This window comes from Ambystoma mexicanum, chromosome 8 (assembly GCF_040938575.1).
Source record: "Ambystoma mexicanum isolate Mex_15411 chromosome 8, UKY_AmexF1_1, whole genome shotgun sequence".
Lineage (NCBI taxonomy): Eukaryota > Metazoa > Chordata > Amphibia > Caudata > Ambystomatidae > Ambystoma > Ambystoma mexicanum.
In genome coordinates, this window is record NC_090929.1 from 657,126,397 (window position 1) to 657,152,546 (window position 26,150).

Here is a 26,150-nt window from a genome sequence, read left to right on the forward strand (position 1 = left end):
AGAGAAATCTTCAGACAAAAAGGTAAACAAGGATGGGAAGGACAAATGTCCACCCCAATCCTCTTCGAAGCCAGGTCCCCATAAGAATGAAGGGAAATCACCAGACCTTAGTTCGGCTGTACACACTGAAAAGACGAGTGCCGGCACCCCTAACACTGGGACACCTGCATTCTCACCACCCAAAGGTTGTTTCGTGTGTAAGGAGCTGGGCCATAGGAAAGGGGATCCTGCGTGCAAGGGCTGATCCAAGCAAGCTGTAGTGAATGTTGGACTCATGGAAGAGGCCATCATTAGTTTGGGCCTCCTAGAGGAGGACTTCCCACTAGGCCAAGGAGTGGCCAAATATGGATTGGTTACACTCAGTGGTAACGGTACCGGGTCTCCAGAAGAGATCCCAGTTCCCAATAATACTAAACTCCATTTAGAACATGTGCATATCAATGGACACACAACTCCTGTGGTTCAAGACACCATGGCTAGCATCACTGCTGTTACCCGGCAGGTGGTAGAGCCAGGCCAATATATTGATGGGCCTAATTGTAGCATCAGAAGGTTTGATGGAAAGAGTAAGTGCCCCTTGGTGATAGCAGAGTTCAGTTGGCGAGGTGAAATTACCCAGCGCTGTGTAGCAATGAAAGACTCCATCCCTGTCCCATGTCTGTTGGGTAATGATCTTCCTGATCCTGAGATAGTCGCAGCGGCTACCCCATCGAGGGCCAAAGAGATCGCCAGATTGAGCCCTGTCAGAGCCTTAGGGCCTGGAGTGCTTCCAGAGGGCTTGTTGGAAGGGCCAGTGTGGCCAGAAGCCCCTAGTCCAGTTCCACAGACTGTTGAGTCATCTAGTCCTGTGGGAGAGGGCCCAGTAGCCACTGAGGACCCTACTTTGGTAGCAGCGCACTAAGTTACTACAGAGTTGTCTGGCGCAGTGCGAGAACCTGAGGTGGAGGACCAGGTGGGAACAGATCTGAAAGGCCTGCCCAAGCTGGATGAGTTGGCATCAGCTGGGAGCTCAGATCAGACAGACTTTTCTCCACTGCCCAGAAAGAGTGTCCCACTCTGGCAGGTCTACGGAAGCAGGCGGAGGAGCAGGCTAATGACAAGGCCCCTGGACTGTTGAAAGTGTACTGGGAGGATGGACTCCTGTACAGTGAGTCAAAATACTCTGAGGACGAGTGCATCAGAAGGTTGGTGATTCCCCAGTGCCACAGCAAGGTCCATTTGGATTTAGCTCTCCAAATTCCTTTAGCAGGTCACTTGGGAGTGACTAAGACATCGGACTGGTTGTCTGCACACCTTTACTGGCCGCAGTTGGGCATAACGGTAAGGAATTGGTCCTTTCCTGCCTGGCTGTCAAGCTTCTGGCAAGTCAGGTGGTGCCACAAAGATCCCCTTCATTCCACTACCCGTAGTTGGGTGGCCTTTCAAGAGAACAGGCATTAATACTGTGGGTCCCATGGATCCTCAAATCAGATCAGAGAACAGATACATCTTGTCGGTGGTACACCACGCCACAAGGTACCGTGAGGCTGTCCCTCTAAGGAACATCAAAGCTCCCATGGGTGTGAAAGCTCTGATTGGTATATTCTCCCATATTGTGTTCCCCAAGGAAGTCGTTTCTGACAGGGGATCAAACTTCATATCATTGTATATGAAGGCTAGGTGGGAAGAGTGTGGAGTCAACTACCAGTTTTCTACATCCTTCCTTCCACAAAAAAATGGCATGATCGGTGGTTCAGAAGAGCACCTGAGGCAAAAATGGGATATTCAACTGCCATGCCTTCTGTTCGCCTACAGGGAGGTGCCACAGAACGGGGTAGGGTTTAACCCCTTTGAGCTTCTGTTTGGACACCCTGTATGAGGTTCCCTCAGTCTAGTGAAAGATGGATGGGAGAGCAACCCATCATCCCCTACATGGGATGTGGTTGTGACTATGTACTTGGCCATAGGTCTAGAATGGTGAAGTACATGGACCAGTCAACGAGAAACATAAAGGCCAGTCAGGAGCTGATGAAGCACTAGCATGACCAGAAGGCCACAGAGACAGTCAGTTCTGCAGGCCATTGGATGTGACTTATGGAGCCTGTCAAACCCAGTGCCCTTCAGGACAAGTGGACCGGGCCTTACTGTGTGCTGGAAAAAATCAGTGAGGAGAATTAGCTTATTGAAATGAAAAGACCTAAACAGAAGTGCAGGGTCTTTCACGTCAACCGGCTAAAACCCCATTAAAGCCTGGATACTTGGTCAAGGCATTAGTGACTGATGGAGAGACTGAGGAGGGGACCAATCCCCTCCTAGACCTCCTGCCCACTGAAGCCACAGATGGGTCAGTTGAAGGTGTCAGCCTTGCAATGGACCTGTCAGAGCAGCAACTGACAGACTGTCTCTGTTTACTGGGACAGTTTGCCGGTATGTTTTTAATGACTCCAGGGCATGCAGATTGGTGCACCCATGATGTGCACACTGGAGACAGTAAAATGGTAAAGAGTAGGATTCACTGGATGTCCGATAAGGTCCAGGACACAATCAAGGAGGAGGTTTCCAAGATGCTGTCCCTAGGAGTGATAGAGCCATCCCACAGCCCCTGGGCTAGCCCAGCAGAGTTAGTCCCTATAAATACCAGTGGTGGATAGACTGAAGGTTACTTTTGTGTGTACTACAAGGGGCTCAATTCTGTCATGAAGACAGATGCTCACCGCATTCCTCGAGCAGATCAGCTCATTGAGAAGCTGGCCCTGCCAAGTACATGAGTACCTTTGACCTCACAGGGAGGTATTGGCAGGTTGGCTTGACAGATGAAGCAAGAGAGAGGTCAGCATTCTCACCCCCTGAAGGACATTATCAGTTCACTTTGATGCCCTTCAGATTGAAGAATGCCCCTACCACTTTTTAGCACATGGTTAACCAAATGTTGCCTGGTCTGGAAAACGTCAGAATCGCCTTTTTAGATGACATTGCTGTCTTCAGCCACATCTGGGAGGATCACTTATCCCACCTGAAACAAGTGCTTTAGGCACTGCAGAATGCAGTTCTGAATATCAAGGCCACGAAGTGTCAGATAGTGCAAGGCACATTGACTTACCAAAGCCACCTGGTCGGTGGAGGTAAGAAACATCCTCTCGAAGCAAAGGTACAGTCTGGGAAGGATTGGGACATCCCCATCACATAGATGCAAGTGAGAGATTTTCTAGGTCTCACTGGTTACTACCAGTCATTCGTCAAGGGGACAATTACCATTCTCTGAATGATGTAGCTTCCAAGAAGATGCCAAAGAAGGTAACTTGGACCCCCACCTGTCAAACCTCCTTTTAGGATTGAAAGGATGGATTGGTCAGAGTCCCAGTTCTGAAAGTTCGGGACTATGATCAGGAGTTCATTATTCAGCCAGACGCCTCTGATTAGGGGATTGGGGCAGTGTTAGCGCAGCTGAACTCTCAAGGGATAGAGCAACCTTTCCCCTACATTACCAGACCCTCGGTAGGGTGGTGGTTCATATATTAAGACTAGGGGGCATGTGAGTAATTCGACCATCCGCAAGGTGGGTGTGCGTTCGCCTGTATTTTTGCAAAATTTTAAAGGAAATTGAATGATGGTAGATCAACCTCCGGAAAATGTGTTGGGCTAATCCGCACACAATTTCCTATGTTCACTGCATAACATACACATAGACCTGTGTACTCTGGGTGGACACAGCCTGCAGGCTAGTTGGGATATGACATCCAAGAGTACATCATGCCATCTCAGAAGGGGGAAGGCAACACCTTTTTCCTGCAATGGCCAGCCTAATTAACTAACAAAGGCTCCATGGATCCGCCCTGCCCTTTGTTAGCTGCTGCTGGCAGCTTTGTATACTAATCAGATTTAATTCAAACAGGCCCACAGGGGCCTGGTCGCAGGACTTACAAAGGACAGGAAAACCCCAACAACCGTTGATATGCACTGTGTCAACCTGAAGCCAGCTCCCACCTCTCAGAATAAAGTGCAGCAACCTGTCATGTCTGGGACAGCTGTTTACAGTAGTCATCCCCGCAGGGGGGACCCCATTCTGAAGGTACGAGTACGTGGCTTGGTAGCGACGGAAAGTCTGGTCTCACCGCTGCTTCAAGGGGGGCTTGCCGCTTTAATCAGGGACCACAGAGAGCTTAATTAACCAGATAGATCATTTAATCCACAACAGCTAGGAAGATGGGTGGGACTTAGTATCATATGTTTTCACCCCTTTACCTTTTCTGTTACAAAGCACTCTGGTTATGACCTCACGCATACAGGAGATTGTTGGTGGGGACCCAGGATTAGTTCATTAAGGTAGGCTTAGCATACACCAATCACTGTGGCCCATTTAGCTTTAAAAGGGGGCTGAGCCCTCTTTTAGAAAAGATCATCTGAAGACTTTGCAAGGAGTAACAAGAAGAACTAATGTGGCCCCTGGCTGAAGGTACAGTCTCCCTTACACCTTCCACCAGTGAAGGAATGCCAGGATATCCAAAGAGGGAAGCAAGATCCCTGCCCTAATCATCTCCCAGGTAAAAGGTTCTGCAGCAAGCTTACTAAGTGGAAAGTGGCAGAGATTCTCTGAACCAAACTAAGGACAAGGCCGCTCATCAGCTTTGGGCCATCCGCCTTATAGGACAACACAAGCCCAGTGAAGAAGCTAGGAGGAGTGTATCAATGAGCATCAACCAGCATCTGCTTTAAAGGACATTTTTGTGCCAGTCGAGAACCTTTGAGCTGGAACCGACTGCACCGCTGACTGTTGTCACGCTGCAGTCGCTAATATCATCCGAGACACCTGGACCAGTGATTCAGACCCGCCAACCAGCACTGAAACAATGATTCCTGACCATGAGCCGCCGTGTAGGGCAGCCTGCAGCCAGAGACGTCTTTATGGGAGGGCAAAAGGGGCACTTGCCCAGGGTCCCCAACTTGGAGGGGGCCCCACAAGGCTGCCTGATTTAATGAAGTAAGATTCCTTTGTTCACCAGAATGAAATAGCACACATCATGATATTTTATGGCATGGTGCTGAGGCTCTAAACCTATGGCCTGTCTGTTTTGGCAAGTACATTCTGCCTCGATCAATTCACCATGTAATGCTTTCTGTGTTCACTGTGGTATATATAGTTTGGGTGTTCCTTGCAGCACAACTCCTGTAGCATGCTTTCATTCCTGTGGGAATTATGTTTATCATGTGCAATAGCCGCATTTGAAGTGCATATTGGTAAATTGAGTGCCACAACGATTCAGAAGTTAGCTCAGTGTGTTAAGCACTCATTGCAGAGATATTTATGTATGTATTTAAATTAGAGTTGGCACAAATCTCAGATTCACCCCTTAACTAGTGTGTGTAATACTGGGCATCTAATATAATCCTGTATTACCTAGTCTCTTGAAATTGCTAGTCCCTAAACCTTTCAAAATTGTCAGCCCTTCAGAATGATTTTCTACTCATGGTGTCATCTTCAAAACAGCCTCACTCATGGTGTCACTGGCTATAGTATTGCTTCCACCATAACAGTGAGCATTGATATATTGCACACCACAGGCACTTATTCTTTTGATCTCTATTTGATCTAAATAACCAATCATATTAACACTATTTGAAAACCATGTCCACTTATAATCTCAGCCTGTCTCACTACAGACACCTCCCTGGTAGCTTCTAATCTGCCTCCACTATCCATGCTATGCTATGTGTAGCTTTCGCCTTCCTTACAAATGGTCTCCTCTATCCATGCTTGAGCACGTTTGCATTCTGTGAGGCAGTAAATGTGAGTTCTCTGTCTATTCTGGGTTACATGCACCTTTTACATATAGTCCTGCATTAATATGCTTCAGGCTGCATACCTTCCTGGATGCTATTGATTACAAATCTCCTGTGTCTATGCTGGAACAGAAGTTACCTCTTCGTAGATTGCTAATGTTGGCCTTCAAATGCTACTTGTTTATCATTCTGATTAGTGCAAGAATGAAGAGGGTACGGGGGCTTAAAGGGAGTAAACATGCTTATTTTTAATGCTGTGAAGCAGCATATCAACCTATGGGTTGTGATTGCAGCCGGCGTGGGGCAGATATTCTTGATCACTGAATTCCTTCGGTTTGGTGGAGGGGGTTTGGTGGAGGGGGGCCCCAAAGATATCTGTGTGCAGGGTCCCAAAAGAGCTTAAGATGGCCCTGCCTGCAGCTGTCCGTCTAGCCTCGCTCGCGGAACTGCCTGCCGCCTGATACCCGCAGCTGTTTCCCATCTTGAACTCTTTCGCAGGAGCAGCAAAGCACCCTGAAACCGACTCGACCCTGTTAAGCACCAAGAACAACAGAAAGTACAAGGTACGTTGTGGTTCTGTCGCCCTGGTCCTTCTCCTTAGGCCCCTCGTGACATTTTGCGACCAATTGCTCCATTTGTGCTGAAACCAAGTATCCTCGAACTGTTGTGATTATTTACTATGCCGACTACCCTCCTGTCAGCATCCAGAGTGCATCCCTTTTCCTTCTTTGCAAGGAATTCCTTCTTTGCGAGGAAGTCTGTCCTCTGCATTCCTATATAGCGTGGGTTGTATTGTGTAGTGTGCTAGAATCATCTCTTGTGATAATAAAAAAGTAGATATTTGTATACAACCTTGACTGGACTGTCCCTTATATCATTGGGTAATAATTGTATTTTCACTGTGTTGCAACTGACCAACGATCCATGACCTTGCAGAGATAAGCCTGCTGTTACGTCCACGTTACCAAAATTGGACAAGGAGGTTTATAATTTGCTTGTGTTTCCAATCTTTTCAGATCCCTTCTGGTGGACTCGAGGTGTGGGGCTGATTGATGGTTTAGAAACCGATATTCATCCCTCAACCAATGGTACCCCAGAAGTTGATTTGTCACAATATCAATCAACCCTGCTAAAATGTATGTTCCATGCATCCAAATTCCTCCATATGAAGTTCTCCCAGACATAGCAGATGACGCTCCCCGAAGGGCAGGGGTAACATCTTAATCTGCGCTGCTTCTTAGCGTGTGTTGATGTGATGGAAGTGCTCTCTTGCTCAGCAAAGCTCTGATGGTCCTTTACAAGGTGTCCTAATTATAGGTAAAAAGAGAACCAGGATGCTGGCGAGAACAAGATCCACCAATCAATTCGGAAACGCAAATGCCATAAGCAATTTATACTCTTGCAGGCAGCCGACACGCCGCCTGCGCGTTCCAATTTACCATTGTAAAGCTTATGGTCGCCCAATAATAAAATGTTGGAAGAATGATAGCTGTGTCATATTGCATTTGGCAAACACAACATAACTAAGAGACCAACATGTAAAGGTATCATAAAATATAGTTTAAACAATCACTGTATATCATTTCGATGAAGCTCACATTTCATGCACCAGTAGTTAGCGCCATGCTGCTGTGTATTATAGAGTTTAACTGATTGCTTGATTCACAGCAAAGACGGCGTGGAAGAGGACATCAGACTTATTTTAAGGCCTCGCCGCTGCAGAGATGACTTGAATGCCAGGAATAGTAAACTCAGACTGCCAGCTAGACTGAACTAGGATGTAATGACAAAGTTCACTGTCCAATATTGTTATTGATGAATTCCCATTATTGCGCTAAAGGACGAATAACGATATTGATCATCAATTGGAATTCATTATAGCATTCAAGCATTTGAGAAAGTCCATTCTGCTTGAGCTGGCTATTCAAATGCCATGAGAATGAAAGATTGCTTTTCAGTTTTCCAGAAAGATTTGGGAGGCAAGCATCGAACTCAGTGGCTCATCAACATACGGTAGCGCTGGGCTCATCGACCCACTAATGAGGGAAATTAAGTCTGGATTTCAGAACGTTCAGATAATTTCCAGTAGAAGGACTCCTCCTTGTACAGGTTCAGGCAGAAGGTGTGGCGGGCCCCTTGATATCACACCTGAACTCGTAATGTGCTGAGTGGTTCCTAGGGACTCCAATAGACTCTGCCCTATTTAGAATCCTCTCTCGTCTGGAATTAACCTCACTCGCTATTTTCTTGGTACCGACTGACCCTATGCCTCCGTCCACCCAGTGTTCCACTACTGTGGCCATGGCCAACTACGGCACATTGTGCACTGGCAGAGATAATCGCCCACACCATGTTGAACTAGGATTGGCACCACGACAGAGATGCTGCCCAATGGGCACATGCAGTGAGGCTTTTCAACTGGCACATTGGATGGATGCCCTAAGTTGCCCATCGGGGCCTTCTCTAAACTCCCTCTAAGAACATTCTCAATTTCTAGGCTAAAACGTACTATACACAGAGCAAATACGCCCCTCACAAACAGCAATTTAATATCCCTCCCAACAGATAACAGGACTCGAATCCTCTGCAACTAACCTTCATACCACATCCCCTGCCTTTGCATCCCAGCATCAGGGATAATACAGCTCCTCTCTGCATGCAATGTGTCTCTATGCTCTTGACACAGAAGACCTAGAAAGAGACGCAATGTTCGAGGTACCTCCATTCTGCATGCCTCAATTCATAGCAAATGCCGTGCACTTCCTCCATGTCTCCACTAACCTCACCCAATCCCCTCTTTTAGATCTGTCAAAGCAGCTGGACATCAAACATTTGGCAGTGGAGCACTGTATACATTCTAGCAACACAATCTAAGGCAAAAAATACATCTCACTGTTAGAGCAAGAGTAGAAGGATTTTCGGAATTAACCTCTTTTGACCAACAATTTTTCTAGACCCTCGTACAGAGAAATGCTGTGCACATTAGCCTAAAAGTTGTGGATTTCAATACATCACAACCTCACTCAGCTTGTTCAGTCTAACATGCAAAGGCATGCATCTATATATATATTTCTGTGCCCTTCCAGCAAAGCTGCTCGAATCCAAAGATCACTCAGATCAATAAGAAACAATTTACAAACATATCTTTCTCAAGCAGTGCCACAAAAATATGGAACTCTCCCCCACTTCAACTGCTTTCGCTCCTCCCTTTAACATGACAGGATGCCCCGCACTCTTTCTTCGGCTGGGGCCTCCCTCTGGAACAGTCTCCCTGCATCCCTGACACTTGAGGAGAACCATCTCTGGTTCTGGAAGCACCTCAAAACCTTCCTCGTTGCTTCTGCTTTCTCTCCTCCTCTCCCCTGCTGAATTCCTGGCTGAAACTGTAATGGTTACCTGGCCAGACTCTGGTCTCAGGCCCAGGTCCCCTCCCCTGCCAGTTACACACCTGCACTGCCTCCCTGGCAACCCCCGCACTTGGGAACTTTTTCTGTAGCCCTACAGTCCCCCCCAGCACTTGACACCTGATGTTTGGACTTACCCTTGCACTTGCCACCAGCTGGCCCTACTGCTCTTATTGTTTTATTTATTCTAGTACTGCACTGTCCCAACCCTCCTCCCACTCCGCACTTTTCCTCTCCCCCTACCCCTGCACTTGCATGATCAGAATGACACTTGGCCTAGTAGGATCGCTGTCTCTGTCTTCCCTTTGTTCCCCCTCCCTTGCCGCGTCGCGCCTTGAAACACTTGTTTATAAGCGCGTTATAAATGCCATATCATATCTTGTGGGCTAATTCCCGTTTCCCCATGGCATTTAATTTTTCATTCTCCAAAGGGTTAGGAGAAACTGCAATTTTTGGCTCAGATTCAAGGGTAACATTTTTACACATTTAACATCATTTCCTCAAAAATAAAACAAAATGTCAGTTGTTGGAGGAAGTCATGTATGAATTAGCAAAGCGTGTGACTTAAATCGTGACTTTGTGATCCATTTGTATCATCACATTTGAAAAACGTGGAAGAAAGCAATCTGGCATGGATGAGGCCCAGGCAGAGAGGAAACTATCTTGTGAAGGATCCTAAATTGCACAGGAGGCAATTCAACTCCATGCAGTGTCTAGATCATACATCAGAATGCGGGAGTAAGCCCACTCCACAAGAAGATTGTAAGTGATCACAAATGAAGACACATGTTCTTGACTTGTCCAGTACTGTGTACCTTGTGGCTGGAAGTGAGTAACAACATTTGTCAGGGACGCCCCCAAAGCAGCAAAGGTTTCTTGAGGGTGTGGCCATGTATGAATCAGCTGACCGTGACGCTAACAAAAAGCGACCAGTAGGAAACAGATATGTAAATCAGGCCTGTTAGAGGCCACTGGTGAACAACTGTTGGTCTGGTTTCGGCACATACCAATGAAAATGAGATTTATTTTTTTTGGAAGAGGACCCTGTCCACTCCTTTTTTTGGTGCTCTTTGATCAAAGTAGGCTCCTACCACTTAATCATGTCCATCAGCAAATAAATCTTAAAGCACATCATCAATTCCACTCCAAAAGTCCCTATGCTGGTAACTCGAATTTAGAGGGCAGTGGGTTGTGAATTTGTGGCAATGCTATGGAGTTTTGAGGAATGCAGTGCACTAATACAATTGCTATGATATTTCCTGTTGCCATAGAGCTTTGGAGCATTTATATCCGTGCACCCATATGCGAGGACAAACGCACCGCTCAGCCCAAGGACAGGCATTAAACCACATTATTATTGCAACTATTGATGTTTACATGAGTCTCTCAAGCTTTCCAAAATTCTGATCGAAGGCTGCTCCTGAGTTATCAGCAAACAAAAGAACAATGTCAGTTGCCAATAAGGAAGCTGGCTGCAAGGGGCTTCATTGAATGGCATATAGTCCTGTTTTTGTTTCCGACCAGTCCTCAGCCCTCCTACTGGGGCCACCATTATACCTGTAACAGACTTTGACCGGGCACTACAAAATGCATTCATTAAATTGAATGTCTAGGGTAATGTTGGATCATTATGAGGAAACAGCCATTATGGGGCCAATGGATCCAGAGTCTCAGAAAAAGTGCATTCATATATCTGAACATGTGCATGCATTATTTTTTAATTTTTCTTTTTTTTCTTTTTTAATCCATTTAACCCTCGTTTTGAATATGGAAATGGATTATGTACAGCAGTGGACCATAGGGCTTTTGTGAAATGTGTAATAGTGGACCAAAGGGCAGCATTGATCCCTCTCATTTGGTAGCCCCACATTTTCAACCCGTTTTTGGGTCCTCCCAGCCAATCCCTTCAATTCATAAAAATAAACCTTTTAAAACCTGTGGGGATGGGAGTTCATGTTTTACCCCCATCTCTTGCATTTGACCTCATAATTAGGCAGTATTTTTATGGCATGTGGTATTGCCAGGAATACTGCGTGCATTAAATACCCCACATCTCATAATTTGGCAGTCACTACAAATACGCACTATCTGTGAATACTACCTGTTTTTGCAGTGGCGTAGCACAACATTTGGGGGCCCCTCTACAAGCATTGCTGAGGCACTCCCCCAAAGTTCACCAACAAATCACAGGTTGCCCCACAGTCTGGGCCGGTCTAGACTACCACACTTGCACAATACACACGATGATCATGCTGTTGCAGTGTACGCCACACAATGCACTACGAGAAAGATATAAATATGTGTTGTGGTGGATTATACAGCCCACTTTCTGAGAAAAATTAGCTAAAAAGCCAGAGCCTTTGCAATTGTTTTGTAGGGTAACACCAATCCAAAAATCCAATACATGCCAGTCATCAACAGTGCACAGGAACATTATTGCTTTAATTCATGTACTGCTTTGCTATTAAACATGCCATGCCACACAATGAAAGTGTGTCCAACTGGCTGCATAATGTAGACCAGTCTAGACATGCAATAAACATATTAAAAGGACACATGCCACGCCACATTAAGAAATACCAAGACTGATTGTACCAAAATGCCAGTTGAAGCAATAACACATATTGTGTTTTTTATCACAAATTCTCAGAAAAATATATAATGCCACAGTAAGAAATGGCTAGACTGGCTGCACCCATGTCCCAGTTTAGCCAGGTAATTACACTTAGCAGTACTGCTTTATCAGAGATGTTTAGTAAAAAAAATAAAAGGTAAGCCACAGTAAGAAATGACTAGACTAGCTGCACCAAAATGCCAATCTAGCCACTAATAACACATAGCATGCCTACCTAGCCTAGACAAGGATGGCCATTACGATTGAGCTCAGTAGTCCCCTGGGACATGTGGTGGTGGAGCCTTCCACTACAGCACTGTGTTTTTACTGTTACCGGTCAACTCACAATGAGGGTCTTAAATGTTTGTATTCATTCTGCATAGTTCTTTCTTTCCTAACTATTTGTATCATAGCCCAAGAAGGGTCGCCATTTTAGACACTCACAATGTGAAAATGATGTCAGTGAAGGAGGGAGCTGCAATCAGCTTCGTAATATCTCCTAATGTTTGCACTTAATGCAGAGAAATTCAATTTGCCAGGAAAATATTACTCAGTTCTGGCTGCTAAAGATTGTCAGCACCCTTTATCCTTTCATCCTCATGGAACAAGTAACCGAATTTCAAAAAATCCACCAAATCTTTAATATCCTGGCTGCATCCTTCCATCCACATCGGACCAAATCATTCAAGTTCACAAAATCCCCCAAAAAATCCTAATATCCTGGCTGCATCTTTCCATTCTCATGGAACTAAGTCATTGAGGTTCACAAAATCCCCCCAAAATCCCTAATTCCCTGGCTACATCTTTACATTGTCATAGAACAAAGTCATTGAAGTTCACAAAATGCCCCTAAATATCACCCTCATACCCCGGTTGCATCCTTCCATCCTCAATGGAACCAAGTCATTGACATTAAAAAAAATCCCTCTAAAATCCCTCATATCCTGGCTGCATCCTTCCATTGTCATGGAAGCAAGTCATTGAAGTTCACAAAATCCCCCCATATCCTGGTAGGGTGACCATACCACTCATTTGATAGTCAAAAGAACCAAGGGCCTCATTCCAAGTGTGGCGGTTACAGTAATAAATGTAATATTTCTGAATACCGCTTTTTACACCATTCTTCCTGATTTTGACTTTTGAAACCGAGAGATAAAAGAACGTACCTGTTTGTGAGTGGAAGTAAAAGTGGAGCCAAGTAATGACATACCACCCATACGGGACTTCGCACGGAGTAGTAACCCAAACACATAATGAGGGAATGAATTACCTTTAATACTGGCGGTAACGGTAATTCAGCTTGACAATATTATGACATATAATACCCAGGATGTCATTTAGGGGTCGCCAGAGGACACAATTGCGACCTCTAAGGCCTCCCTTGAGATCTCTGTGGTCTTCCTTGCGACCTCTAAAAAAAAAAAAAAAAAAAGTTTTTCTTTTCTTTTTTTTTTGTAATGCAATCTCCTGGGCTGTGGCTAGCACCATGTGGCTCTTTACTTCTGGAGTGGCTGGTTTTCTTGTTCAGGCCCCTTTAAAAAAATAAGAAAAATAAGAACAGGTGTGCCACAAGTCTAACACTTTTAGCACTGACCCTAAATAAGAAAGAATAGGAATACCAAATAATGTGTCTTTCTGGAATTCTATCCAATAATTGCTAGACTCATTAAAGGTTTATTTCACGCACACTTCAGGGGCTGAGTCACTGATTTTGACTGTTCTTAAACGCCTCAACTCAGCCTTTCATCCTACTGAGGTCGATAAATGAGTACCAACACAGGCTGGGTGATATTGGGTGTATATTTTTTCTATATAAAGCGCTTAAGCGTAAGTGCTATATAATAACACATCATTACCATTTAGTCATGGATGCCTGCTTGCATTGAAAGTAATTTGGTAATATCGGCCAATCACACTGATATTAACGATACATATGGCGATACATTCTTGTATGAAATGTACATCACGTTATAGTGATATCGTAACCAAATTTGTCATAGTGTACAATGCTATGTGACGCCACTTCCTGTTTTGTCAACGGGTGAAAGGTTGTATTCCATCGCTTCCCACGATATCACTTCGCGGTGGGGTCAAATGGCATCACTTCCTGTGATGCATAGCTCTCAACTCACCCGCTTTTGGCGGGTGTCACCCGCCAAAACATCTACACACCCGCCCACCCGCCAGCTCATCTGTTTCACCTGCCTTGGCAAAGGTGGGAGCTACGATTCATATTTTTGCCGGGACCCGATTTCGAGATCCCTAAATCGGGTCCCGGCGAGACTCTTCCTGCGCGAATGGAGGCGTGAAAAGCAAGTGTCATGCTTTTCACGCCCCCATTTCCTCCCCTTCCCCTCCCTGGAGCTCTCCTCCAATGAGAGGATTGTGCCTGGGAGCATTCCTACCCACCCCCCTCCAGTAAAAGGTCAGCGACATAGAAGTAGGACTGCCATTTCATGTTTTTACGGCAGTCCTACTTTTATGTTTATGGCCTTTCTGGGTTTTCACCCGCCTTGGTATCAAAAAAGGTTGAGAGGTATGTGTGATGTCATCAGGTGGTCAAGGGTCGGGTGATGTCACTTCCGCTACCCCTGGCATTTTGGTGAAATGACGTCCCTGATAATACTGCCAAACTTGCAATGAGGCCCCCGGCAAAGCTTGTGTTTTACAAAAGCAAAAACGCCCTCATGCATATACAAGTATAAAAAAAAGTCCATGCCCCATCCGACCACCTCCCGGCTTCTTTCATCAATGACTGTGAGTACGTAGGGTAGGCGACCCGCTGTTAATCGGTGACGCAGTAAGAAAGGAGGGAGTCTGCGCCAAGGGTTAACCCCTCGCTGTGCGCGCTAGAGGACAGAAATACGGTAACATGGAGACACCTCCCGCATGTTTACTTCACCAGCAATTCTGTCTGGTTGACATTAAAAATACAACAGGCTCAGACAGCGGCTTGAATACACAGAGGAATTCCAAGCGGCTGTCCCCTTGCATCTGTCAAGTTCCCCTCTTGGGACCGTGGTGAGTTTTAAATGTAGCACTTTTGTTTCCGCGCCCTGGATGGCAGACTGTTTTTTGTTCTTGTTGTTGTTCTTCTTGCTTCTGGCAGTCGCTCATGAAATAAACATGCGGGCATTGCTGTGTGCATAAACTCTTTATCAATCCCTCTCTGTTAAAAGCAAATTGATTTTAAACCACATTCAAGTTCAACATTCCTACTGGCCGTTTACTAGATGGGGCAGAAATGGGGCACAGATTTTAAAAGACGCCTTTTACTGCCCACGCAGCCTTGTCCTATCTGATGATCGATGGTCATTATCAGCCAATAGTGATATTGGTTTTTCACCAGATTTTGTTTGATGGCATTTCAGTAAGACTTCCCTAGAAATGTCGTTCTTACTATACACTAGGTCAGAGGTCTGCATCCTTTGGTGCTTCTGGTGTTTTGAACTACGACTCCCTTCAGTCCTAGCCATCGGAGTCAATGGTGAGGGATCATGGGTGTTGTAGTCAAAAACATCTGTAGAGCCAAAGCCTACAGACAGCTGCACTAGGTGAATGAAATCAGGTGGCCTGATCTGCAAGAGGGTGGCAGGCGGGCCAATCAGGGGAAGCCCATAATCCTCCCTGTTTTGCACTTGTTGCCATGCCACTAATTTACAAAGCCTAAAACTGGAGCATCTCCGAGATGACCATGAACAGATCATTGGGAATTGCATTTGCACATCAGCGTCTCAAAGATGCTCCAGGCCTCTCCATTTTGGCTCAAGATTTGGGTGCTGCGACTCAGGTATAAGGGAGCCAGGATGTGCACCTTTAGATTTGTTCCAATGCAAACATTTGTGAATCAAGCCCTGTGTACGCTTGTTAAAGAAAATGTGGGAGATCAGGTGTGCAAGGATGGGGGGTTCATATAATAGACTAAATAACTCTGGTTTTTCAATGACCATCACTTTCATTAAGAGCATTTGTTGCTATATACACCACAATGCGGGATATTCTATATCAAATATGCCCTCAAGTAAATTCTCCCATATCTACAGCCACTGTTAAAAGTACCCTTAATTTTCTGTACAATTCTTACATGTTCCAGGTATATTGCAGGACCGGGAACCTGAACTTTCACATACCAATTACAATCTCAAATTAGCCAATAAGAATACGTTACTGTGACAAATAAACATCCAGGGCACCAGTGGTCCAGGAATGACTATCGGTTTCTAACCCATCAATCAGCCCCACACCTCTAGTACACCAGAAGAGATCCGAACAGATTGGAATACAAGTGAATTATAAGACCTCCTTGTCCAATTTTTGGTAACGTGGATGGAACGGCAGGCTTATCTCTGCAAGGTCGTGGATCGTTGGTCAGTTGCAACACAGTGAAAATACAATTATTACCCAATGATAAAAGGGACTGTGCAGTCAAGGTTGTATACAAATATCTACTTTATTACTATCACAATAGACAATTCTAGCACACTACAAAATACAACCCACTCTATATAGGAATTCAGAGGACAGACAATTTCAAAGAAGGAAAAGGGATGCACTCTGGATGCTGACAGGAGGGTAGTCTGCATAGTAAATAATCACAACAATTCAAGGATACTTGGTTTCAGCACAAATGGAGCAATGGGTCGTGAAATGTCACTATTGGCCTTTGGATAAGGACCAGGGAGGCAGAACCACAATGTACCTTGTGCTTTTTGTTGTTCTTGGTGCTCGACAGGGTCGAGTCGGTTTCAGGGCCTATGCGACAGAGGTCAAGACAGGAGACAGCTGCAGGTATCAGACGGCAGGCAGTTCTGAGAGTAAAGCTGGATGGACAGCTGCAGGCTGGCCTACACAGCGGCTCGGGGTCAGGAAACGCTGTCTCAGTGCTAGTCCGTGGTTCTGTTGCACTGGACGAGGCGTCTTGAGTGGCTTTAGTGACTGCGGCATAACAACAGTCAGCATGCAGTCAGTTGCAGCTCGAGGGGCTCGGCTGGCTCAAAAATGTCCTTTAAGGTGGACGTCAAAAGATGCTTGTCAATGCACTCCTCCTAGCTTCTTCACTGGGATTGTGTCATTCTTTAAGGCGGGTGGTCCAAAGCTGAGGAGAGTGTTGCAGGCAGCTGCCTTGTCCTTGGTTTGGTTCAGAGACTTTCTGGCACTTCAAACCTAGGAACCTTGCTTGCAGAGTCTAGCAGGGTGCACTGTGTGCTGGATGGGTACCAGTTCAGGAGCTGCTGGAGGATTCAGTATCTCCCTCTGTTACCTCAGAGATGTTTAGGGGAGGGATATTGCATCCGTCTTGTAGGTCCTGGCCTTCCTTAACTGGAAGAAGATGTAAGGCAGATGGTACCTTCAGCCGGGGTCCAATGATGAGTTCTTCCTTCTGTTTCTGGTAAAGCCTTCAGATGATCTGCCAAAAGAGGGTATTGACCCTCTTTTAAAGCCAATTGGACCACAGGGATTGGTGTAGGCTAAGCCTACCTTAATTGTCCAATCCTGGGTCCAATCCAATGGATGGTGCCTCCTCTGCGCTCCTCCAACTGCAGAGGCACTCTCTGCTATTCGCCGATTGCGCACCCTACAAGGTGGTGCGGATGATGAGCTGTGCCATTCTTCATTTTCCCGAGGTAGACCATTGTTCCTGTCAGCTGATCGACCCACTCCTGCCTTCTCACGGAAGGCAGGAGTGGGTCGATCGTGCGCCTCAGACGGTGCTCCTGTCTGTGATCTGCCCAACTTCCAATACTCCTAAAATGACTGTCACTGGGGTGCCACCTGCTGGATGAGACATGCATGCCCAGTTCGAAGAGCCGACTGCAACTGCAATCCTCGTCTGGGATTCACCTGGTGATTGTGACACCCCCGAACACTAAGGAACTGACGAAACATCACGCATACCACCCTCAAACAATCTCCTCCACTCCCTAACTGTATACAAAAGATGAGAGACCCATCCCTCAGCTAATCCTGACATACCAAACAACACTTTGTTTTTGCGTGAAAACAAGCGACTTAAGGACACCCAGTACCTCTTCTTCACTCATCACTCCTGTACATACCTTCATCATGCAAAGGGAAGTGCAGACCAACCGACCGCCCCATGCTCACAAAGGGCTAGCTTCCTCCACAAATAAAGTCAATTTGACCATACACCACAAAAACTGATAGGGGACCCAGATGGACTAACTGGGTCTAAGACTTTGAAGTCTTCATCCAAGCAATGGGTGACCATGACATGACGGATAGGACAAAAATGTTCACTAACCTTGTATGACGCACAGTGAAATCCACCAGAAGAACCTTTTCTGATCAAGACACAGCCTCATACACTACACTGATAGATGTGCTAAACAACACATTTACCAGCACAGATCACCCATGACTATGAAAGATTCACCTTGAACAAATGCTTCCAAAGGCCACAGGAAACTATTGACAAATGTGTTCTTTAGCTTCAAAAAAGGTAACTCACCGCAAATTCAATACATACTCTTACGAAGAAGCCATTAGGCTCTGCATCATAAAAGACGTTACTACTACAAGAAACTCTTGACCTTGCCAGGATAAAGGAAAGAGTCAACATACAAGCTATTGAAATAGAAGCTCCAAAAACAAGATCAGGTAGTGCTACTAATGGTTATACCCCACCCTCTATACACACATGCCCACACCAGGTATCGCATCAACTTCTGAGCACGTGTTTTGGATGAGATTCTCTTACCCACACAATGATCCTTGCCCAGCATTGGGACAACGATGCAGCAAATGTGGCTGCCCAAATCATTTCCATATCGTCAGCCGAGAGGGCAAGTCTTTCCCTTCACAATGACGAAATCGCCCTACATCACCACGTCAAACGATCCGATACATGTCCAGTGAGGATTCCATCTATCATGCCACAACATGAGGCCTCCCAAGTGTTGTAAGAACTCATGAATGAATATGTCTACCTAGCATCCAAAGAAGCTGAAACAAAGACCCTTCCCAAGGTAACCCTTGAATTCCAGAGCATTGATCCAAATTTCATAATTGATATGGGAGCTACTGTTAATATCATGTCAGAACGACAGTTGCATCGCCTGCAAGTGGGCCCACTCTTAATTCCATTCCCAACAAAAATATTTGAGTGGGGTGCTGCTGAACCTCATCAATGTATCAGACAGTACTCCTACATGTTACACCATACCCTTAAACAAGATGCCCCACCCCTTGTGCCCCCCCCCAATGCCAATTGGCTTTTTGCACCATTAAAGAAATGCTGAGCAATGCACATCACATGGCAGACTTCGACCCATCTCTGTGTACTGAAGTCAGAGTTAAGCTTGGTGCAATACTGGTGCAGCATAAAAAAGAAACCCTGCAACTCAAAACTGTAGCAGCCTACTCTACTCCGGCCACGCACTCATGCATACAGAAGTGCATATTCTCAACTAGAGAAAGAGAGCCGAGCAGCTGAATGGGTGCGAGTACCTTCATCTATTCCTTATGGGAAAATGGTTCACACTAGTCACTGATCACCAGGCACTACTCTCGATTATTTGAAACCAGCAAACGAAAATGATGGTTCATGAGATTACAAGAATATGACTACACTATCATATATCACTACGGGAAGGAACGTAACCTGGTGGACTACTTTTCCACAAAATAATGAAATCTGCCATGAAGAAACCTTCAACAGAGGGAGACAATGTCAATTACATGGCCACAAATGGACTATTCCGGACCATATCAATAGACACGCTACTCATGGCCACCCGAGATGAAACCATGATACAAATGACGATCAGTCTCATCAAAGATATTCATCAAAGATACCAAACGGAAAGATACAAAACACGGATGAAGACCCTTGCAGGACTAGATGCAAAAGAAATCTAACTAGCGCCAATACTTACAAAGCTAGTTGTAACTACTGAATCTCTGCTGTGAAGAGGCACAAGAATAATCATCCCTCAGGCTTTACGGAACAGGATAATTGACATTGCCCCACAGAACACAGAGGCATCATAAATACAAAGAGATTCTTGAGGCATCTTAATGCACCGGGATGAAACAGAACATGATGCCATCAGATATTGTGAAACATGACACCATCAGGAGCAAAGACACCTCCTCCTTTACGGATAACAATTTCAGAAACAGTATGGCATACAGTGGCTGTCGATTTTAATGGACTTCCACACGAAGGGTTATATGTATTTGTAATGCTAGAAGAAATGTATCTACCACAAACTACAAAACGATGGTGCAGACCATAGAGGAAATATGTTGTGAATGGGGCATCAATAGAGTCTTTGAATATGAAAATGGATCCCATTCAACAGTCATGATTTCAAAAGACTAACCAAACATCTGGGTTGTTAACTGCCAAATAATGACACCGTTATGGTTGCAAGCCAATGGAATGTCTGAAAGATCCATGGTCAACATAAGAAAAACATCTCAAAGAACAGAGCTAGAACACATGTCACTATAACAAGCACTGTGCTGGGATCTACGTTATTACCGCACAACACCACACAAAACCACAGACATGACTACGAAAGAGCTCATGATGGCCCTTCCTAGACATAGGTCCAGTGCCTGCTGGGCGTAGAGACCCAAGCTACTCTTCACTGATGAGGCCCAACAAGGCCAAAACATGTCTGGTGATGTCCGTGGTCTCGTAGAGAAGGGGTGTGACCTAGCAGTTTGGGCTGGACTGCACCTTTTGGGGTGTACCAAGCCTGATTTGCATATGGTCTTTCCCCTTCTGTAATGGGTAGGCAGGCGAAGAACAATGGTCTGGAGGGTTGCCCAGAGCAATGCCAGAGGTTAAGATTAGTTCTAAACCTACCAGCCATCACCTCTTTTGTGTTACCTTCCACTGAATGCCCATCTACCTTGCAGGTAACTTCCCAGACGTGAATGCAATACTGAAATCAGACTCAAAGACACCAGAGCAAAGACAAATGCAAAAAAAATAAACAAAGACCACAAAAGGTATAGGCAGAAAAATAATTTTGAAAGAGCTGATGAAGGGTACAACTGTTAGGAATTCGGCCATCCGCAAGGTGGGTGTGTGCTCGCCTGGCTTTTTTGAAATTTGATATGAAATTGAATGATCCACACACATTTTCCAATGTTCACTGCACAACATACACCTGTGTACTCTGGGTGGACAAAGCCCACAGGCACAGTCTCTCTGTCATATTTTGTTTGGATATGACAGTCAGGATTACACCATGTCTCTCAAAAGAGGGAGGGCAGAACCTTCCTCCTGCCATGGCCAGCGTAATTAGCTATCAAAGGCTCTATGAATTCGCCCTTTCCTTTTATGTAAGCACTGCAGAAGGGTGGCAGGAATTAACATAATTAGAATACTAATACAGTATACTTCAAACATGCAAAAATGGGGCCTGGCTGCAGAGATCAACAAAAGACAGGAAAACAACCTTTGATATGCACTGTGCCAACCTGAAATCAGCTCCCACCTCTCAGTATCAATGGCAGTGACCTGTCATTTCTGGAACTATGTATTTACAGTAGTCATCCCTGCAGGGAGACCCCATTCACAAGGTATGGATATGTGGTATGGCAGAGACCAAAGTCTGGTCCCGCCACAGCTTCTAGCGAGACCTGCTGCTTTACTCAGGAACCACATAGAGCTCAATTAACCAGAGAGACCCTTTGATCCACAACAGACAGAAAGATGGGTCGGACTTAGTATTGCATGTTTTCACCCCTTTACCTTTTGTGTTGCAAAGCACTCTGGTTATGACCTCATGCATAAAGGAGATTGTTAGTGGGGACCGAGAATTGGTTAATTAAGGTAGGCTTACCCTATACCAATCACTAGAGCCCATTTGGATTTAAAAGAGGGTAGAGCCCCTCTTTTGGCAGATTATCTGAAGACTTTGTAAGGAGTAACAAGAAGAACTAATTTGGACCCTGACTGAAGGTACAGTCTGCCTTACAGCTTCCGCCAGTGAAATAAGGCCAGGAATTCCAAAGGAGGAAGCAAGATCGCTCCCCTAAACATCTCCCTGGGAACAGAGGGAGATACTGAATCCAGAGGACCCACTAGCAGCTCCACAACCAGTACCCAGCCAGCACACAGCATGCCCTGTTAGACTCTACAGCGAGCTTCCTAGTTGCGAAGTGCTAGAGAGTCTCTGAACCAAACCAAGGACAAGTCAGTTGCCTGCAAGACTGTCCTCAGCTTTGGGCTGTCCACCTTAAAGGACGACACAAGCCCAGTGAAGAAGCTAGGAGTAGTGCACAGACAAGCATCTACCAGCATCCACCTTAAAGGACATTTATCGAGCCATTTGAGCCCTTCGAGCTGCAACTGACTGCACCGCTGACTGAGATGCCTCGACTAGTGCTTCAGTCCAGCCAACCAGCACTGAGACGGTTCCTGCCAGCCTCGCTCACCAAACTGCCTGCCACCTGATACCCACAGCTGTCCCCCGTCTTGAACTTGACGCAGGAGCTGCAAAGCTCCCAGAAAACTGACTCGATCCTGTCGAGCACCAAGAACGTCTACAACACAAGGTGCATTGTGGTTCTGTCCCCCTGGTCCTTCTCTGAAGGCTCTTAGTGAAATGTTATGACACATTGCTCCCTTTGTGTTGAAAGTAAGTATCCATGAACTATTGTGAATAATTACTCTACCAACTACCCTCCTGTCAGTATCCAGAGTGCATCCCTTTTCCTTCTTTGAAAATGTCTGTCCTCTGCATCCCTTTATAGGGTGTTTTCTTTTGTAGTGTGCTAGAACTATCTGTTTTGATAATAATAAAAGTAGATATTTTTATACAACCTTGACTGGACCGTCCCCTTTTCTAATTGGGTAACAATTGTATTTTTGTTGTGTCGCCACTAAGCAATGATCTAGAACCTTGTGAAGATAATAAGCCAGCCGTTTCGACCACGTTACCAAAATTGGACATGGAGGTTTATAATTTTCTTATGTCTCCAATCTGTTTGTTCCTCTTCTGGTGCACTAGAGGTGTGGGGCTGATTGATGATTTAGAAACCGATATTCATCCCTGGATCACTGGTGCCCCGGAAGTTGATTTATTACAAAAACAATTTAAAATCTGGAAAACAGATCTCAGATTTGTTTATTTATGTATTTATTTGTGCATTTTTAGCAGCATCTAAATCCTTAGGCATCAAGGCGCTAGTTACAGTGGAATTATGCAAGCAGGTCATTGTATATACAGTCATAGGTCATGGTAAGTCATGGAGTAAATGGCGGGGAATGCTCGTGGGCAGAGGTTGACGTAGATGCCTTAACATTTTAGTCATGGCCCAAAGGGATCACTTACATATACAGAAGAAGGTTCATGATATGGAAGGACACATGGAAGAAAACCAAGATGTCCATCCATTGACTTTATAAATAAATCTGTTGTTGATCCATTAGTTTACAACCATTTCTTTCCAGCCCTGAGGAAGACGACTGTCAAGCCGCCCCTCTCTCTTTTGAGAGAGTGACGACTTAGACACTTTTGGGGCCATCAAAACTACTATTTACTTTTTCAGTGATACCAGTGTAATACATAAGTGTAATACCAGTGTAATACATAAGAATGCTGGAGGTTACACTAGGTACCGGTGGTTGGCTATTAAGTTTGAAATTGTGAGGAGCCTTGCATGCAGTATTCTAACTATTATTGCATTGCAAGCTTGACTGACAATTCCTAATTTACCATTTGCAAATTGTGTTCTTCCAGATCATTAGGCTGGATAGAATTTGTAATATTGCACGCAGCACTTTTGCATTTCCTATTTCTGTTATAAATGCTTTTTTAGAACTCATTGAATTGCCCCCTCTCTATTAAGAATTGAATTTTGGACTATATATGTATTTATAGATTAGGGTGATTAATGATTTTCATTCAGGGACTTATCTATGATATAGTCCTTTTCCCCTTCTCTTTCCTTTCTGAACAGAAGTAGATTCTCTTTATGCTGTTCTTACCCCGAACTGCAGTGGGGGTGATCGGTTGTCATGCACTTTATTTGTATATATTCAATATGAGTTGTATATTTTTATGCTGTTCTATTATGCATTTGGCACTATTTGTTATGCGATTTGATATGCGATTAATAAAGAAATGTTATTTTTATACTATCCTTGACCTGGCCTATCCCCTTTCTGGTTTCCCTATTTGAGGGCTAAATATCTTGCTTGATTAATCTAGCGGGTTGTACCGTGTGACCCATCTTCTCCTTTTGGCTTTATGGTCTCTTGTTCCCCGGGTCCACGTTGTAGGGGTTGCCTATCCTTGGTTACACCAAAAGGGGACCATGGTCATTGCCACCTCGGAGCATCGTGAGACCAGATTCAATTTTGTATGTTAAACAGGATCAGAATGAAGAAGAAAGACACAGAAAGAGTGATGCAAATGCAAGATCACTGAATGACGGTGAAGACGAGTTACAGCAGACTGAAGAAGGCACCGAGTTTGCAAGGAGTGAAGGTTCCCAACTAGCACAACAAGGGCAACTGAGACGAGTGATACAGAGACCTCAGCAACCAGGTGAAGAAATGTAGAAGAACAATGTGCGTTTTGTCCCTGCGAGGAAACGGCAAGTAGAAGGGGGAGGAGCAGGGGAACGAGGAACATGGAATGACGTGGGACGGAAGGCGCAGAAAGGAGAAGGAAGGAAAATGAGGAGTTTTCATGATAGCTCCTGTGGGTTACTTATTTATCTATACTTGAAGTCCGAAACTAGGGTACTTCCAAATCAAAGTAAACAGAACACTACCCATCCACTGAATTTAAACGTCATACCCTTAGAAAGGGTAACCCCCGGTCTTGCCACAAAGCCACCTAATATCAAGTCATCAAGTGTGGGGTGTTGCCAGGTTTGTAAAATATTCAGTAAAAGGCTAATGTCGGGACTGTCAGGACTCGGGGCTAGCTAGCCTTTTGGTTGTAGCCCCTGAGCTTCTATTCGGGGCTACAACCGAAATATCTCTGGCTGTAGCCCCCTGGCAACACCTCTGTAATATAGGCCCGCACAGAGGAAGAAAACCTGCCGGGAAACCTGCTTTTGCTGCTCAAATTAACTGAAATAGCAGCGTGTATCTGCTGAGGTGATGGGTCGAGGTATCATGGCGCCGTCTCCCACACTGGGTAACCCGGTCAGAACCTCAGAGGCCGGCCTGGGAGCAGAGCCAAGGTTAAGTGACAGTTTCAACAGGCCTGTCGACACACTCTGTTCGCCAAATATGTTTGCGCGTTAAACAATGTCCTGGGATATTGCACCTGTGTATGTTATGATACAATATGGCTGACACAAGGATTGAAAAGGTCTCCCGCTGTACAGGTTTTGTGCGTCACACAAGTGGATGCCGCTGGGGGCTGCATGGGCGCCTTCCAGTAGAGTAGCACATTCCGGACTCAAGTGATGGGACTTTTCCAGCGCTAAAACGAAGGCATGATGGTTTGCTTTAAGTATGTCCCGATTTACATAATTGTCCCTTAATTTGACATTTCTTGCATGGCACCTGACAACGGTAATTTACCTAGTAAGCACTAATGTAATAAGAGAAATGCGTTATGCTTTGCTCGCCTGATACTCAAAGTGCTAGTGTGATGTATTTTAAATATATTCACCGAGTCCCACGCGTTTCCACACGCTTGTTGAGATATTCTGAAAATGCCCTTGTTGCAAACCAGAATCGTGTTCTTCCATTGGACGCTACAGTCTTATCGCTCAAGGTAGCGGGCAGTAGCGGCATTAAAGGCCAGGGGTGGACTGTCCTATAGGGAACTCTGGAGAGTCCCTGGTAGGCCTCTGCACCCTGGGCCTCTTTTGTGTGGTATTTCCACATTTTCTCATAGGAAAAGGGTTGGGCTTGCTAAAATGTGGAATATGGGGCCACTATGAAAATTATTTCCCAGGGCTTTTTTTGGTTCCCAGTGCACCCCTGTTAAAGGCCTGAGCCGCGTAAATGACAAAGAAAAGGGCTTGTTAATGATGGTATGGTCCACTGCAGACTGGTAGAGTCCACCCCAACATTCTGCCTTCTCCTGGCAGACTCTTCTCATGAAAGGCCTTCCTGTAGGAGGAGCCTAAGGTAATGTGAAACCCCTCCACAGCTTTTAGCTGCCCCACCCCTTCACTTTCATTCTGCTACATTCCCGCGCAATGTGCAGGAGGTGGGATTGCACACTGCGTGGGAATGTAGCAGAATGAAAGTGATGGCAGGGCTCATCAGTGGTCCTATCTCCAGCTAGAACTGCCGTTCTGCTGCAGCAGGAGGCAAGGGTTGAGGGAGGGTAGTAGCACCCCTTCACCTGCTTTCTCACCAGCCCATCAATTGACACAATTTGGTCATTCTTTAAAAGAGCATTCTATGATTTTAACGTGTT

General features: G+C 45.3%; 1 protein-coding gene across 2 annotated transcripts in view; it reads right to left on the bottom strand.

The window, feature by feature from the left end:
* CAMTA1 (calmodulin binding transcription activator 1) overlaps positions 1–26,150 on the bottom strand; it is a 3,643,069-nt gene that overhangs the window by 2,393,746 nt on the left and 1,223,173 nt on the right. The window lies entirely within an intron of this gene.